Source organism: Tasmannia lanceolata, unplaced genomic scaffold (assembly GCF_043159265.1).
Source record: "Tasmannia lanceolata isolate RefF3 unplaced genomic scaffold, GAP_Taslan_0.1 ptg000008l, whole genome shotgun sequence".
NCBI classification, from domain to species: Eukaryota; Viridiplantae; Streptophyta; class Magnoliopsida; order Canellales; family Winteraceae; genus Tasmannia; species Tasmannia lanceolata.
The window spans coordinates 40528874-40546158 of NW_027518685.1; positions in this window are offsets into that span (position 1 = coordinate 40528874).

Below are 17285 nucleotides of genomic sequence, written 5' to 3' on the forward strand. Positions count from 1 at the left end.
GTCACATTGGATGAGAATATTTTCCATTTTGATTGCATAGTCCATCAATGTGCTTTTCATCCATAGGACTTGAGCACAGCAAGCTCCAGCTGCCACATATTCTGCTTCTGTTGTGGACAGAGCTACTGAATTTTGCTTCTTGCTAAACCATGAAACAAGTGATTTACCCAAGAATTGGCAAGTCCCACTAGTGCTTTTCCTATCTACTCTACATCCAGCAAAGTCTGCATCTGAATATCCGATGAGAGAGAAGGAAGATGATCTTTCATACCACAGTCCTAGACTTTGGGTTCCTTTTAAGTACTTGAAGATCTTCTTAATTGCCGATAGGTGAGATTCTTTAGGATCCGATTGAAATCGAGCACAGAGACAGACAGTAAACATAATGTCTGGTCTGCTGGCTGTCAAATAGAGCAAACTACCTATCATACCCCTATACAATTTCTGATCCACAGATTTGCCAAATTCATCTTTTTCTAGCTTAGCAGTAGTACTCATGGGAATTCTTGATGTCTTACTGCTATCCATGCCATACTTCTTTAATAACTCCTTTGTATATTTTTCTTGATTTAAAAATATTCCATTTTTGTATTATTTAATTTGGAGTCCTAAGAAGTAGGTTAACTCTCCCATCATGCTCATTTCAAATTCATTTTTCATTAAGGTTGCAAATTCATCACACAATTTTTGATTAGTTGAGCCACAGATGGTATCATCCACATAGATTTGGACAAGGAGGATATCATGATTTTCTCTTTTGATAAATAAGGTTTTATCCACCTTTCCCATCTCGAATCCCTTTTCAACTAAGAAAGTGCAAAGCCTCTCATACCAAGCTCTAGGAGCTTGCTTTAATCCATATAAAGCTTTATCAAGCCTGAAGACATGATTTGGATGTTTGAAGTCTTCAAAACCTGGAGGTTGCTCAACATACACTTCCTCTTGGATATAGCCATTTAGGAAGGCACTTTTGACATCCATTTGATATAGTTTAAATCCTTTATGAGATGCATATGCCAAAAGTATCCTAATAGCCTCCATACGGGCAACAGGAGCAAATGTCTCATCATAATCTATCCCTTCCTCCTGATTGTACCCTTGGGCTACAAGCCTAGCTTTATTCCTAGTGATAATTCCATTTTCATCCAATTTATTTCTATACACCCATCTCGTGCCAATGACTGGATGATCACTAGGTCTAGGTACTAGCCTCCATACCTTGTTCCTTTCGAATTGACTCAACTCTTCTTGCATGGCCATCAACCAATATTCATCCTTTTCTGCTTCCTTGATGGATTTTGGTTCTAATTCGGATAGGAATGCCAAATTATTGCTCACACTACGATAGTATGATCTAGTTCTTACTGGCAATGTGGCATCACCTAAGATTTGGGATTCAGGATGATCAACCAATGTTCTCCTATCCCTAGGTAATGAGGCATCATCTTCATTTTCTACTTCCTCACTAGGTGGTGTATGACTAGTAGATGCATGAGGAGGAGCACTCAATTTTGGAAAAAGATGTTCAACGGGTTCATCCTCATCATGTGGCATTTCTTGAGGTGTTGGCTCTCTTTCATCAAATGTCACATGCATGGATTCTTCTACTACTAGGGTTCTCCTATTAAATACTCTATATGCTTTGCTATGAGAAGAATACCCTAAGAATATTCCATCATCCGACTTCTTATCAAATTTATGTAAATTATCTCTAATGTTCAAAATGAAGCATTTACATCCAAACACTCTAAAATAGCTTATATTTGGTTTCAAGTTTTTCCAAAGCTCATAAGGTGTTTTCTTAGAGATTGGCCTTAAGTATACCCTGTTTATGATATAGCAAGCGGTGCTAACCGCTTCCGCCCAAAAATATCTAGGGAGATCATTTTCATGCAACATTGTTCTAGCCATTTCTTGGAGAGTTCGATTCTTTCTTTCTACTACTCCATTTTGTTGAGGTGTTCTAGGTGCGGAAAAATTATGTTTAATGCCATGTTCATTACAGTAAGTGTCAAAGTGTACATTTTCAAATTCCGTTCCATGATCACTTCTAATGTGGGAGATGGCAACACCTTTTTCATTTTGAATTTGATTGCATAATGTTAGGAAGTTTTCATAAGTTTCATCTTTAGGTGCAAAAGAGCTTTTCAATTGTTTTCCTAATTGACAAGTTCTACAAATGTGATCCTTGATGAATTTGAACTTAGGCAATCCTCTAACACTTTCTTTTGAGGAGAGGGTCGAAATGAGATCCATTCCGGCATGACCCAACCTCCTATGCCATAGCCAAGAATCCTCACTAATGGCATTTAGACAAGTCACTTTTTGGAGTCTAAGATCATCTAGTCCAATTGTATAAATGTTATTGTCTCTAGACCCTATGAATTTTACTTCTCCATTTATCTTATTTTTAACAATGCATTTGTCGGGATTGAAGACAACTTCAAAACCATTATCACATAATTGACTAATGCTAATAAGATTATGGGACAAGCCATCAACAAAGAGTACATCATGTATGTGAGAGGTAGAGTTACCTATGGTGCCTTCACCTTTGACTTTTCCTTTCTTGTCATCTCCAAAGGTAACTTCTCCACCATCCTTGAGTGATAGGGATGCGAATTGAGTGAGATCTCCGGTCATGTGTCTAGAGCATCCACTATCAAGGTACCATGTGTTCCTCTTGTTGTGGCTTTTAAGGCATACCTACATAGGAATAGGCAAGTGAGATCCCTTAGGTACCCAAATCTTCCTAATCTTGCTATGTTCATTTGTTTTCACTTTAGAGTTCAATTTGATCTTATCTTGTTTAGCATGCAAGCAAGCAACTTTATAATGACCTAACAATCCACAATAAAAGCAAATTTTGGTACTACTAGAGGAGGTCTTTTCAAGTTTGTTTTTATAGTTAGATATTGTGGTATTCCATATATGTCCAAGTCCACTTTTGTCACTTGACATTCTTTGAAGATTTACAAGTTTATCCAATTTTAATGAACTATTTTCAAATTTTTCAAAGAGTTTCTTGAGTTCATCATATTCAAAAGATAGTTTACCGTTTTCATGCTTTAGTTTGTTATTTTCAATAGAAAGATTTTGTCGATTTTCATTCAAAGTCTTAATGGTAGCATTTAGCTCATGAATCTCTACTTTGCATTTTTCATTTTCATTATCTAAGAATTCATGATCCTTTTTTAACCAACCAAATTCTTTTGTCATGTTAGCAAGAGAATTTTCAAGTGATGCAATTTTATCAAATTGAATTTCAAGTTCATCATTTGCACTTTGTAAGGAATCTAAAACTTCTTGTAAGATAATGACATCATTTAAAGTGTTTACCTCATTGTTGTCATTTGTTGAGGCCATGAAGCACACATTTCTTGCTAATAGGCAATCTTCCCCATCATTTTGTTCGCCTTCGCTTTCAATCTCCTCATCCCATGTGGCGGACATTCCTTTCTTGCCTTCTCTTCTCTTGAAGCGGTTGTTTGAAGTAGGTTCATTGTTGAGTGGACAATCCGGGCGAATGTGTCCAAGCTTCTTGCAACCGTAACATCGGGGTTGAGAAGATCCATCACCAACTTCTTCTTTCTTCTTGAATGGAGGATTGGTCCTTCTATTTCTCATGCCTCCCATGTTTCTTTGCAAGAACTTGATCCTTCTTGTTAGGAGAGCTACTTCATCCTCGATGTCTTCCTTTGCATCTTCACTTTCACCTACATTACAAGCAAAAGCAATTCCTTTTCCTTTTTCGATTTTAGTTTCGATTTCGGGTGCTTTTGTTTTGAAAATCATTTCATGTGTGATCAAGGACCCTATAAGTTCATCTAGGTTCAAAGTGTTCATGTCCTTGGCTTCGGTGATTGCGGAGGTTTTGGATTCCCAAGACAAAGGTAGGGACCTAAGAATTTTAGTTACTAAATCTCTATTGGAAAATTGTTTTCCAAGTCCCCTTAATCCATTTACAAGGTTGGTGAATCTAGTGTACATGTCGGCAATTGTTTCATCGGGTGTCATTTGAAAAAGTTCGTATTGCCGAAAAATATGGTTCATTTTAGATTCTTTAACTTGATTGGTTCCTTCATGGGTGACTTCTAGAGTGTCCCAAATTTCCTTAGCCGAATTCAAATTTGATACTCTATTGAATTCTCCGGGAGATAGAGCACAAATGAGAGAATTCATGGCTTTGGCATTATAATTCGAAGCTTGTTGTTCGGCTTCGGTCCAATCATTTAAATTTCTTGTGGGTAGGATATATTCATTATTAATTGCTCTCCACATTTGATAGTCTTGAGTTAAAAAGATTTTCATTTTAGTTTTCCAAAAACCATAATTTGTACCATCAAAATAGGGTGGCCTAGTGTTTGAATAACCTTCATGATGTTGAGGGTAGTTTGCCATTTTTGAATCTTTACTCTAAACCGGTTAGGGTTTTCAAAAAAAATAGAGACGAGGCTCTGATACCAATTGAAATACTCAAGAGGGGGGGTGAATTGAATTTAACTCAATATTAGGCCTTTTGAAAATTATCTATAAACCCTAATTGGAATTTTTCTTCACTTAAATAAATATTTGGTTAGTGCAAATATAATTGAAAGAACAAAGTGAAATGCCAAACCAAAACAATAATGGAAATGCAAGAGTGAGAAATTGACACACCGATATATAGTGGTTCGGCCAACGGCCTACTCCACTCTACTCAAGGTCGCACTTGAGGGATTCCACTATAGGAGACCTCCACGATGCCCGGCTCCGAGGCGGTTACAAATCCAAGGGATATTAAACAAGGATGCCCTTACACCTTTACAAAGACTCTCCTTCTCCGCCGAGTTCTAAGCGGTTGCTCTCTAGGGAATTAAAAAGGGAATGCCCTAGCCACCTACACTAGATTTGAAAGAGAATAGCTTGGCTTCTTCTTGAAAGCTTGATGCTCTTTGTAGACCCTTGATTGCTCTTCAAAGATGGTGATTTGCAAGTGAAAGCACTACTATATCCAAACTCAAAAGATTCACAAGTGAAAGGCAAGTTTGGGATGAAAAACAAAAACTCAAGCTAAAATTGATTGCAAATGTTTTTGATGCTTAAGGATGTTTTTCAAAGATCAAGAGAGAGTAAAAAACTTCTCTACATGTTGTATATATAACCACACCAAAGAATATGACCGTTTGGGGGTGGACATATCAAAAACCAACAATTAATTTGAATCCCAACGGCTATTTTTTAGTCTGTCGCGAGGTTCTCGGAGTTCCGAGAACCATTCTCGGAGTTCCGAGAAATATTCTCGGAGTTCCGAGACAACGGCCAGAAGAAATAAAATTTCTACTGGACCATTTCTCGGAGTTCCGAGAAATTGTCTCGGAGTTCCGAGAAAGTGTCCAGATGCTACTGGACCTTTTCTCGGAGTTCCGAGGGAACTCTCGGAGTTCCGAGCTCGGAGCTCCGAGAAAAATTCTCGGAGTTCCGAGAAGCCTAAAAATCCGCACTTTTTGATTTTTATTGCAAATTTGATTTTTAGCTTTTGGAACTCAACTCCTATGGTTATTTTGGAATGTTTATGAGGGTCCCAACATGTTGGTCCACCACATAACCATTCACTAATGCATTTTAAGTTCTTAAGTGTTCTTTGAAAAACAAGTTGAAAACACTTTGCCTTGACTTGGAAATCTAAAGAGAAAGGATGTACAATGATACCTATGCAATCTTCAACTTCTCTTTAGTCTTGGTCTTCAATTGATCTTCCATCTTGTGTATGCTTTGCTTGAGAGATGAGGTGAGCTTCACTTAGCTCCTTTGACTCTTGTATGGGATATCTCCAAGCATGACCATGTTGTGTGTTGGTTTCTTCAATGATCAATCCTATCTTAAACACAACACTTCAAAGCAAATTGATTAGTATTCAAAAACACAATCAATTATGTTTAGAATCATCAAAACAAGATAGGAGATTAGACCCTTGGGCTTACACAAACATCCGGCTAGCAACCTTGCTGAGCATTGGAAAATCGATCCTCATGTAATATTCGGCAACTTTATTTTATTGCTTAGAAGGAAAAGGCAACCAGCTCTCTCATGGTGAAGAAAAAGACAGGCAACTCTCTCTCTTCACCCTTCCCCCAAGTTTGGATTTTGACCCAACAGACCTTCTAAATCATTCTTGGAAAATCCGAAACTCAATCTCCGATTCTCTATTGTCCTTTTCACATACACAGATCCTTTGGGTTTCTTTGAAAAAGGCAGCAGCTCTCTCTCTCTCTTTCCCGGGGGTGGTAGAGTAACAAAAGAAGAAAGTGGGGCTGAAGTTTGTTTTGGTCAAAGAATCCTGATCGTCTCACCTTTGGTCGAAAACTCGAAATGCTTTGGATCATGAAGTAATAGCCTTTCTCTCTTTCTACAGGTGGTTCCGACTAAATTAGAGTTGGATCGGATTGAGTTTTGGGCTACAAACTCAGTGAACACGTGCAAGATCTTGGCGTGACCGAACATTTCGGGTGTTGGAGATTGGCGGACTAAATCCCTTGTACGCCAAATTATTCGATGATCGAAAGTGATGGGGTAAATCTTTGAGGCCGAATTAATTTTGGTGGACAGTTCGCAAAATTACCAAACAAGCTTGGATAGGATCTTCATCAAAGGCAGATAGGCAAAACGGGCTCCTTATTTTCTGAAAATCCGGTGCACTCTCTCTTACTATTTCTTTCCTCTTTATATTACGATGGATAAGAACACTATTCCATTTGAGATTATCAAACTTCAATCTTTTGGGGGGTCTGAGGAAATGAGGTATGTGCAGCTGCACAGATAAGCTATATGTGCATGGCTGCTCAAACCATAGTGGGGGCCACATTTTTGGGGGGATCCAAAGCATTCATTTGGAAGGCCCTTACATGGATAGGGTGTGTACCAAAAATCAGCCATTTAAGATCATCCTAATCCTTCATGGAAGCGAAAGACTCAATTCGGTCTGAAACATTTGAATTGCTTCTACACCGTTTTGAGTACCTTTGCTGATAAGGTTGAAGGAGTTGATGAATCTCAATGGCTTAGGGATGAGGATTTCTGCAAAGACTACTTGTTAAATTGTCTTTCAGTTCGTCTTGCAGAAACCTATAGCAAATTTACAACTACTAAAGAAATTTGGGATAATTTAGATGCTCAATTAAAAAAGGAGGAGTTGTCCAAGACCATCTTGTGGACAAATTCATGGATTTCAAGTTTCAAGAAAACAAGAAAATCACTCCTCAAGTGAGTGATCGTGAGAATTTGAGATCTAAATTAAACAATGAGAAAATTGTTGTCTGTGATTTGTTTCTTGTGGTGCAATCATATATAAATTACCATTTGCATGGCACTCTTTTAAAACTGAAATGTATAGAAAAAAGGTGCAAGTGGGACTGGATGATCTCAAACGATTCATTCGAATCAAAGATGAGAATCGAGCCAGGAATAACTTGGAGATGGTTAGACAACACGAGTCTGCTGCTAACGCTGTTACAAATCCCAAGAAATTTCCTAAGAAATCCAAGTCACCTAAAAGTGAACCCAAGTTGGATCCTAAAAAGACTATCTTTACGAAAAAGAAGGGCAAGTGTCACAACATTGGGAAATGGGGTCACTTTGCAGCAGATTGTAGGCTACCTAAGAAGCGAAATCTGACACATCACAGAAGGAAGCTCATATGTTGGTGGGCAAGGCTGAGCCTGATAGATTTGTTGCCATGTTAGGCAATGGTAAGGCACCTCTTCAGACTGGTGGTTAGATACATGAGCCACGTGTCATGTTTGCAACAACAAGAAACTCCTCACTGATGTTGTTGAAGCGAAGGAGACAGTTACATTGGCTAGTGTAGCAGAGGCGGAGGTGACTCACACTAGCACTGCGAACTTGGTCCTTTCTTCAGGTAAACTTCTAACTTTAAAAGATGTTAAAGTAGTTCCTTCTCTTCAAAAGAATTTAATTTCCATTAGTCTTTTAGATAATGCTGGCATGTGCACTTCTTTTTTGGGTGGTAGAATAACTTTATCTGTTAACTCTTATTATTTTGGCTGTGCTTTCTTGATCGACGGTATGTATAGATTGAGTTTAGCAAATGAAACTTTTAGTCAGGTTAGTTCAACTTTTAGTGATCCTAAGTTGTTACATAATCGATTGGGACATGTGAATTATAAGAAAATGGTTCAACTTGTTAAAACTTTTAATATACCTTTAGATACGTCGATTAAATTTGACAGATGTGAAGTGTGTGCACAAACCAAGATCACTAGAAAACCTTTTCATTCAGTTTCTAGAAGCACACAACTTCTTAAACTTATGCATTCTGATCTCTGTGATTTTAAAACTTTCACTACTAGAGGTGGTCGAAAGTATTTAATCACTTTTATAGACGATTTTCAAGATATTGTCATATTTATCTGTTAATACCGAAAGATGAAGCTTTTGATAAATTTAAAATTTTCAAGAATCATGTTGAAAATAAATTGAACTTAAAAATTAAGAGATTTAGGAGTGATAGAGGAGGAGATTACACTATGACAGAGTTCAAGGAATTTTGTGCCTCTCAGGGCATAATACCTAAATCTTGAGCCAGTTGAGACTTGCAGTTTTACAAAGCTTCTTAGTTGTCTACGTAACATTAAGAAGCTCGTACTCGGAAGTGATTTCCTTAAGGTAAAGAGCATTCATGAAGTAATTTGGAATTCATTTACAATCTAAAATACTAATCTTCTCTTTTTTGTTTTGTTTTGGTCCTAGGTTTTTGCTTCTACTGATGTGCCCTTTTACATTTGATCATTTAAAGGAACTCTATTTGGACATAAATCTTGAAGACCCAAATCAGATCTTGGCTGTTTTTTGCTTGTTAAGAAGTTCACATAATGTAAAAAAACTTTGGATCTAGGTGAGCCATATAATTTGTTTTCTTTCATATCGTAGTCTAGAATAGAGATTACTCTGAATGCATTTGATGATACAGCTTAATTCGAATTTGGATAAGATGACTGTAACATTCTAAATGGAAACATGGAATGGTTCTTTTCAAAAGAAATTATTTATGTCTTGTTCTTATATTGAAACTTGACAATGATGCTTATTGATTTTTTATTTTTTTCAGCCAATATGAAATGTACTAAGCTCTTCTGGTAGAACTAGATACTTTAGTATTTTACACAAATGATTGGATTCATGTTTTCATGAAATTCATATTTGGTAATTTACAGGAATTGGCGAAAATGAAGGAGCTTGCCTCGATTTGGATTTTGATGAGGATGACTTACTTGATGAGTGAATCCTTATAGAGCAGTGGGGACTATTATTTTCTTTTCAGTTGAATAAATAGTTCACATACATATGAAATTGCTTTTGTTTGAGTTTAGATTATTTCTAAAACTCTTGGTTATTCTTAAAAGTATTCTCGTTTTCAATTGGATTACGAATCTTTTTTAATATGGTGATATGGATGATTTAATATTTGTTTGGACATCACATTATCTATCTATTGGATTGTGCTTTATGTAGAACATAGGAGGAGATTGTTGGGTATATAGTATAACCCTAATTATGTTCTAATATAATCCCAATAAGATAATGGACCGGTGTAGTGGGCCTACATGGGCTAGAGTCCATTAACCAGTCAATAACCCTAGTGTATCTCTATATATAGGGGCTGGAGGCAACAAACTAGGTATTCCAAACTAGATACCTAGGGTGTAATGCTTCAAGCAACCTTGCTTGACATAACATCACCTTCTTACACATCTCAAGAAGGTTAAAGATATTTGGGTTCTCTTCCTTTAGATATATGTAGCAGGTTAGGATATGACCTGTCACACTTCCCTTTTATAGCTACTAACATGATGCAACATTGATGGGAGAGGACATAAAGGAAAAAGGAACCATTACTAAAAGAGATGGGTGAATTCCTCTCCAGTATTCTCTTCTACACATGACTGGTAACGAAGGTTGAAAATGGTTGCAGATTGATGAGGTGCCATGCCGGTCAGTGAAACTGTTGCCAAGGAGCCGGAGGCAAAGGGAAGACATTGAGATGGTGATTGAAATTCCAATAAGCAACCCAAGAGGGGGGGAGGATGAATTGGTTGTCTTTAAAGATTTTACCCTTTTTGAAATTTTTTGTTTCACCCTAGTGTTAACTTTTCTCAATCAAGTTAGTTTGATTAATTAAGCTTAATAGCAATGATGTGAACTTTATTCCCTAGTTGATTTTATAACTTGATTAGAATGATGAGAAGCCTAATTAGCAAGAGATGAATATGTATTTTCACTTTAAGTGCTAATCACTCACTCAAGCAAGGATATGAATATGAAAGCACATATAAGAGAGAGTAAGAGAGATGTATACCAATCACCAATCAAGAGAAGGGGGTAGAGAGTCAAATAGATGAACACAAGGATTTTAAAGTGGTTCAGGGCAAGCCCTACGTCCACTCTTCCAAGTTTGGCTCCATGGGGATTTCCACTAAATGATACTCCTTTCTTATTGGGATCAATGAACCCTCTTACAATGCGATTCACCTCTCTTAGCGGGCCGAATCGAAGACCCTCTATAAAATACTAGATACTCCTCTTTTAGCTGGCCGAATCGAAGACCCTCTCTGTACAAGCTTGATTCTCCTTTCTTATCGGGCCGAATTGTATACCATCTCCTTACAATGGTTGAAGGAAGGAAGATTGAGCACACTTCTTTAGCCTCTTTGTAGGCTTGATTTACACAAATAAAGCTCACTACAAGACCCTCAAAGAAAATTACAAGTAAAGCCTAATTCACTCTCAAAAGGGTTTAATCAAGATGAAGGCACAAATAAGGTAGAGAGAGTGATTAGGGATCTTTAATGATGCTAAGGTGTATCTTATGATCGAAGAAGGTTAGGCAATGTGTTAGAGAACTTAAATGAACTCTAGGCCTTCATTTATATAGAGGAGACTCAAATATGACCGTTTAGGAGTCTCTAACGACTAGTACGGAGGCATGCAATGGAGCTCCGTAGTGACCATTATGCCTTTTTTTATTTTCCAACAGGTTGCTCCACGGAGCTCCGTGAGGTTCCACGGAGTTTAGTGCACAGAGCTCCGTGGGAACCCACAGAGTTCCGTACCTGGATTTTAGATTTCAGCACCAATCTTGTAAAATTCATATCTCATTCGTTTTTCGTTGGATTTCGATGTTCTTATACTCGATTTGAATGAAAACGATGAGATCTTTCTGTTAAAATATTTTCAAAAATAGTTGAAAATATTATGGACCAGTTGTGATAGGTTTTAAGTGCTGATGTCAATTTGGCCTTCAGAACTCGTTTTTATATCATGTAATGGAATGCCATATGGGTCCCAACATGTTGGTACACCACCATGGTCATTCACTTATCTATTTAAGTCATTTTTAAGGTTGTGAGTCTCTTTGAAAAGATATGTTTGGGGGTTTTAAGATGTGCTTTGATCAAGAGAAAGTCCAAGAGAGAGAGAGAGAGAGAGAGAGAGAAATACATTCTACCATTTTTAACACTATCTTGAATGAACTCTTGAGCCAATCTTCATTTGATCTTCAATATGGTTCTTGGCTTGCTTTTGGGATCCACAACTTGAGTTCTATGCTTGGACATCTTCCAAGGATGATGCCTTCAATATGGGCAAGCTCACTTAGTTCCTTCGTGCATGTTGATCCTCAAGCCATGTGTTGTGTTATATTGTGTAATGGCGATATGACATATCAAGTTCCTGTCTAAGACACAACACTATAAATCAACACAGTAGTCCATAAAGACTAATCAATTTAGGTTTGCTAACATAAAAACAACAAGAAAAAGGTGATTAGTTGAACCCATGGGGAACCCTTGGGCTAATAGTGATGTTGATGGAATTGTAGGGATTGGTATAGAGACGGCACTGAACCGTTTACGGATGTAGCCGAAAGTGAAAAAGTCAAAATAGAGAAACTAGTGATTAACAAGTTTTTTGGAGAAGGTTGTTTGTTGTTTACAGTGGTGGGGATCCTTGGTGGCCGGGCGAACGACGGATTCCCCATCCGCTGGAGGACGGGTTTGCTAGGGTTGTACTTAATATGTGGTCGGATCAACCTGCTCTGATACCATGACAAAATTAGAGATTTCACTGATTCTTGGATGATATTAGAAGAGAATCAAGTAATGCTTATGTAATGCACTTGGATGATAAACATTGACATAAATCAAGATATCTATGGAGAGATAAGTGTAGAATAGTGTAATCTAGCCTAATTACTAGTCCAATCTAGTTGCCTAATCTAGCTGGGTTGCCTCACTTAACTAACTTGTCCAATATACTACAAGAAAATCCAACTGTGAGATCTAAACTCAATTTAACGGTTGGATCTCACATATTCTAACAAAGACAACGGTCCTTACACGCATAGAAAAATATGAGGTAATAGATGTGAAGCCCAGTTATTTCCCCCAACACATGTCATGGACATAGAATGAGACGGCTTTATCAGTATAAATGTAAATGTACATCTAACATACATGAAAACTCAAACACCTCAAACAACCATGGCGAAATCTCGCTTACTCTTTCCTCTGCTTTTCTGCTTTGTTATGCTTTATTGCCATTCAACAACAGCGAATTCAGTACAAGCAGAGGCTTTCCTCATCTGGAAAGCCAGCCTCCTGAATCAAGCTCCTCTCAATTCATGGTAACTTTAGAATTCAACCAATAAAAACCTATGCAATTGGACGGGAATATCATGCAACTATAAAGGGAGCGTCACAGAAATAAACCTAACAAATGTTAACAAATGTAGGTTTGCAAGGTAAACTCGATAACTTCAAATTCTTTTCCTTTAGAAACCTCAACAATCTCGATCTTAGCAACAACGCACTCTTCAGAACTATTCCTTCCACAATAGAAAAATTAACCAACCTTCTCAAATTGCACCTCTTCTCCAATAAGCTCTCTGGATCCATCCCTAAAGAAATAGGTGATTTGAAAATTACGGTTGAATTAGTTCTGCATTCTAACCTTCTAACAGGCTCTATCCCTAAAGAAATAGGATATTTGAAAAATATGAGTGTGATAGACCTTTCTTCCAACCTTCTCACGGATTCCGCCTTCTTTTGGTGATCTTAGAATGCTAAAAGATATACGCATATGTGAAAATCAACTTTTGGGTTCAATACCTAAAGAAATGTCAAATCTAATAAATTTGATCATACTCGATTTGGGATACAACAACCTCTCTGGGTATTTACCCCATCAAATTTGCCAAGGGAGGTCGCTTACAAAATTTTGCATGAACAACAATAAATTTACTGGTCCAATCCCGAAAAGCTTGAGAAACTGCACCACCTTAATCAGAGTTAGGTTTGAAGGAAACCAACTCATTGGAAATGTGACATAAATCTTTGGAGTTTATCCAAATCTAACATACATTGATTTGAGCAACAACCATTTGTCTAGTGAACTTTCTCCAAGTTGGGTAAAGTGTCAAAATTTGACAAGTTTAAATATATCTGGGAACTTGATTACTGGTAAAATACCGCCAGAGTTTGGACAATTGATTCGACTAAGAGTACTCAATCTTTCTTCAAACCACTTAGTAGGAGAGATTTCGAAGGACTTGGGGAGCATGAAATCTTTATTTAACATGAGTTTAAATGATAACCAACTTTCTGGTCAGATACCACCAGAAATCCGAAAACTGTCCAATTTGGAGGTCCTTGACCTATCCACAAACAAGCTTAATGGATCAATACCAGAACAACTAGAAGATTGCTCAAAATTGCATTCCTTGAAATTAAGTAGCAATAATTTGAATGGAAGCATTCCGTAACAAATTGGAAATCTAGAAGAACTACAAAATATGCTAGATCTTAGCTGTAACTTGCTTACAGAAGAAATATCGCACCAATTGGGAAAATTACACATGTTGGAAATTTTAAATCTTTCCGATAATAAGCTTGATGGTTCAATTTCATCTTCTCTAGAAGATATGCCCAGCTTAACTTCTATTGATTTATCGTACAATAATTTAGTGCGTAGTCGTCCTAACAACAAAGCCTTCCAAGAAGGGACATTTGTTGGGAACAAAGGTTTATGCGGCAAATCACAAGATTTGCAACGATGCAATTCCTCGCCGGTAAGTATTGGTGAATCAAAAAAGAGACACAAAGTTATCATATTGATCTTTGTTCTTATTTTAAGTGTACTATTCCTTCTACTTTTAGTTTTTGGCTTTTCTTCCATTTTCTCCATAGAACAAGAAATGCAGAGGAAGAGAGAAATGAAAGGAATAAAGATCTAATTTCCATATGGAATGGGGATGGGTGCATTTCTTATGAAGATATTATCGATGCGACGGAAGACTTTGATGACAAATACTGCACTGGAGAGGGAGGATATGGGAGAGATTACAAAGCATCTCTGCTAACTGGGCAAGTGTTCACTATAAAGAAACTTCACAAATTGGAAGATGGCGAGCAAATTGATCAGAAGAGTTTCAGAAATGAGGTACAAGCGTAAACAAAAATTCATCACCGCAACATTGTTAAGCTCTACGGGTTTTGTTCCCATCGTCGATGTATGTTTCTTGTTTATGAGTATATGGAAAGAGGAAATTTGGCTATCATCTTAAGTAGAGAGGAAGGGGAAATGGAGTTGGATTGGGTGAAGAGGGTGAATATTATTAAAGTTGTGGCACATTATGTCATACATGCACCACAATTATGTCCTACCGATAGTTCATCGAAATATCTCTAGCAAAATATTTTATTAGATTCAGAATTTGAGGCTCATGTCTCTGATTTTTGTTAGTGTAATTTTCAAAACAAATTGGGTTTTTAAAAGTATTTTATAAGTAAAGTGCTTTTATTTGGTAAAAAGGGTTGCTTTTTGAGAAGAGAAAAAAAAAGGTGCTTTGGATGGATAGTCCCAAATCGGATTAGAAAAAGTTGGAGAAGAGTTTAATTAGCTTTTCCCTCTTTTCTCTTTTGTTTTAATAAACAATGGGCTTTAGCCATTGGGTGGACCTGCGGGATGGTGCAACACACCGTTCGCACACGCGCACGCGTGCGGCATGGGCAATGGGCGCTAGTTGCGCTTTTTTAGGCGCACTTTGCACTTCACACGCCGCATCGTAGCGAGGAGCGATTGGAGCCTTAAATATTTCCAGATTTTATCCGAACTGTTGGATCTCGATCAGGTTGGATCGGTCTATGAATGGGCTGAATGGTCCGGTCGGGTAGGGCATTGAGTTCAGGCTTAACGGTTGGCCCAACGGGCCCAGTGCGTTCCAATGGCTACTATAGAAGCGGGTGCAATCTGGTTCTTCAAATTGTGTGGTAACGGCTAGTGATGATCGGGTGTGATGAGGATCGTTAGATCTTTTTCCATTGTCCCAACGGTCATGACCCCAGAAGGTGCGATCCGCACCGTGGATGGTTGATCTAGCGGTTATGGGGTTGAAGGGGTTTTTACACAACCCAACTGTCACTCCAGGGTTGATCTGGACCGTAGAGTCACAGATGGGCGCGATCTGACGGCCAGAATCAAACCCGCTCTAAAGAGGTGCCCTGTAAGGGTGTGTTTTCAACAGAAATGACACCAGTAGCTCTATCAAAAGAGCAGAAACACACCACTGCAGACATAATTCGAAAATACACTTGTGAGATTTATGTTTAACAATTTCCATGCAATTATACTCTCTTGAAAAGCTTTCCAAATTGCTGTTTACGTTTTTCTTCCAGAAACAAAAATTCTAGTTTACTGTTTTCTGTAGAAACAATAACTAGGGGTCTCAAATACTTGTTTGTTCTAAAGGTGATTCTTGGGTTTGTTTCCGCTTAGTGCAAAGCGTCAACAGACATCTTGGTGGTGATTACACCGGGCTTCATTGTGTCTTGGAGGCAAATTCGTGGTACCCCTTGCACACTTACTAGTAGGGGCAAATATTGTCTTAAGGAAAGCGACATCGCGCCTTGAAGCATCTCTTCTCTTCTATTATTTCCCAATCTCCACAGCAGAATTTCCAACAATTTTGATACTGCTAGACTTCTAAAGACCGATTCATCTAATTGGACAGAACTTAAAGGCACTCTTGGATATGTTGGTCCAGGTTAGTTCCTCATATATTCTTACTTTATTGTTCCAGCGTAACTGTTTGGAAAAGTAGTTCTTATTTGGTTTTTATGTTATTGGCTCACCCACCTAAGGACAAAATGTTTTAGCCCATTGGTGTGATTGGCCTCACCTTGGAGATACAATATCCTAAGGCCCTGTATTTTGTGGATTTTAAGAGCCCATTGTGAGTCTAGAAAGGATTGTTGGACTTGAAATTAAACGTATATTTGAGTACAATAACTAGTTTAAGGGTGACAATCGGAGCTCAAAATCCAAAACAATCCGGACCTAATTCTTGCACAACCGAAAAAAACAACCCTAAAATTGGTGAAATTTTTTCTTTTTATGTCATTTTAAGCAAATGACTGGTGACTTGTAATCATCTAAAATTTTGGATATTTCTTACTAGAAGACCTTAGTCAAGGGAGGGGATTTTGTAAAATTTCCAACTTTTAAAATGTTTGATTATGATATGAAGTACCTTAATTTCTAGAGTTTTGATTTGGATTTTTTTTGCAAAATATTAGCCTATTTCTTTATAATTTTGTCTGTCTATTGTGCCCTATGGGCCACCTTTTGTTGGAGCGCTGACCTGATCCAACAGTCCGATGAGCACCAAGGTATGGTTTGCTCGCGTACTGGCTTCAATGCACCTTAAGCAAGGATATATTTGTATTGATGAAAAGGTTAAGGGGCTGTTAGGATCTAGATAAACAACATGGAAAACACTTTCCCTAAAAATTGACTTTCCTAATGCTTGGATACCTCATTTTTAATTGAAAATTTTTTTCCTTGGAATTTTTTCCCGTAGGCTCTATTTCTTTCGACGTAACATGGGCGTAAAACTAATTTTCCATACATTTTCCACTTTAAAATGGGCATAAATTCGTTTTACGCCCATTTTACATCGAAAGAAACAGAGTGATGTTAAAAAAATCCCCATTTTCTTTGGGAAAAAACCATTCTTGCTCCATTCTTTTGGGAACACGTGAGTCTTTTTTCGATGGAAAACTTTTTTCATGAAATTCTTTTTTCCTTGGAAACTTCACCCATGATAATGTTTTTTTTTGGCAGAGCTTGTTTACACAATGAGAGTGACAGAGAAATGTGATGTATATAGCTTTGGTGTTTAAGCACTTGAAGTGATAATGGGAAGGCACCCCGGAGACATATCTCCTCCTTGT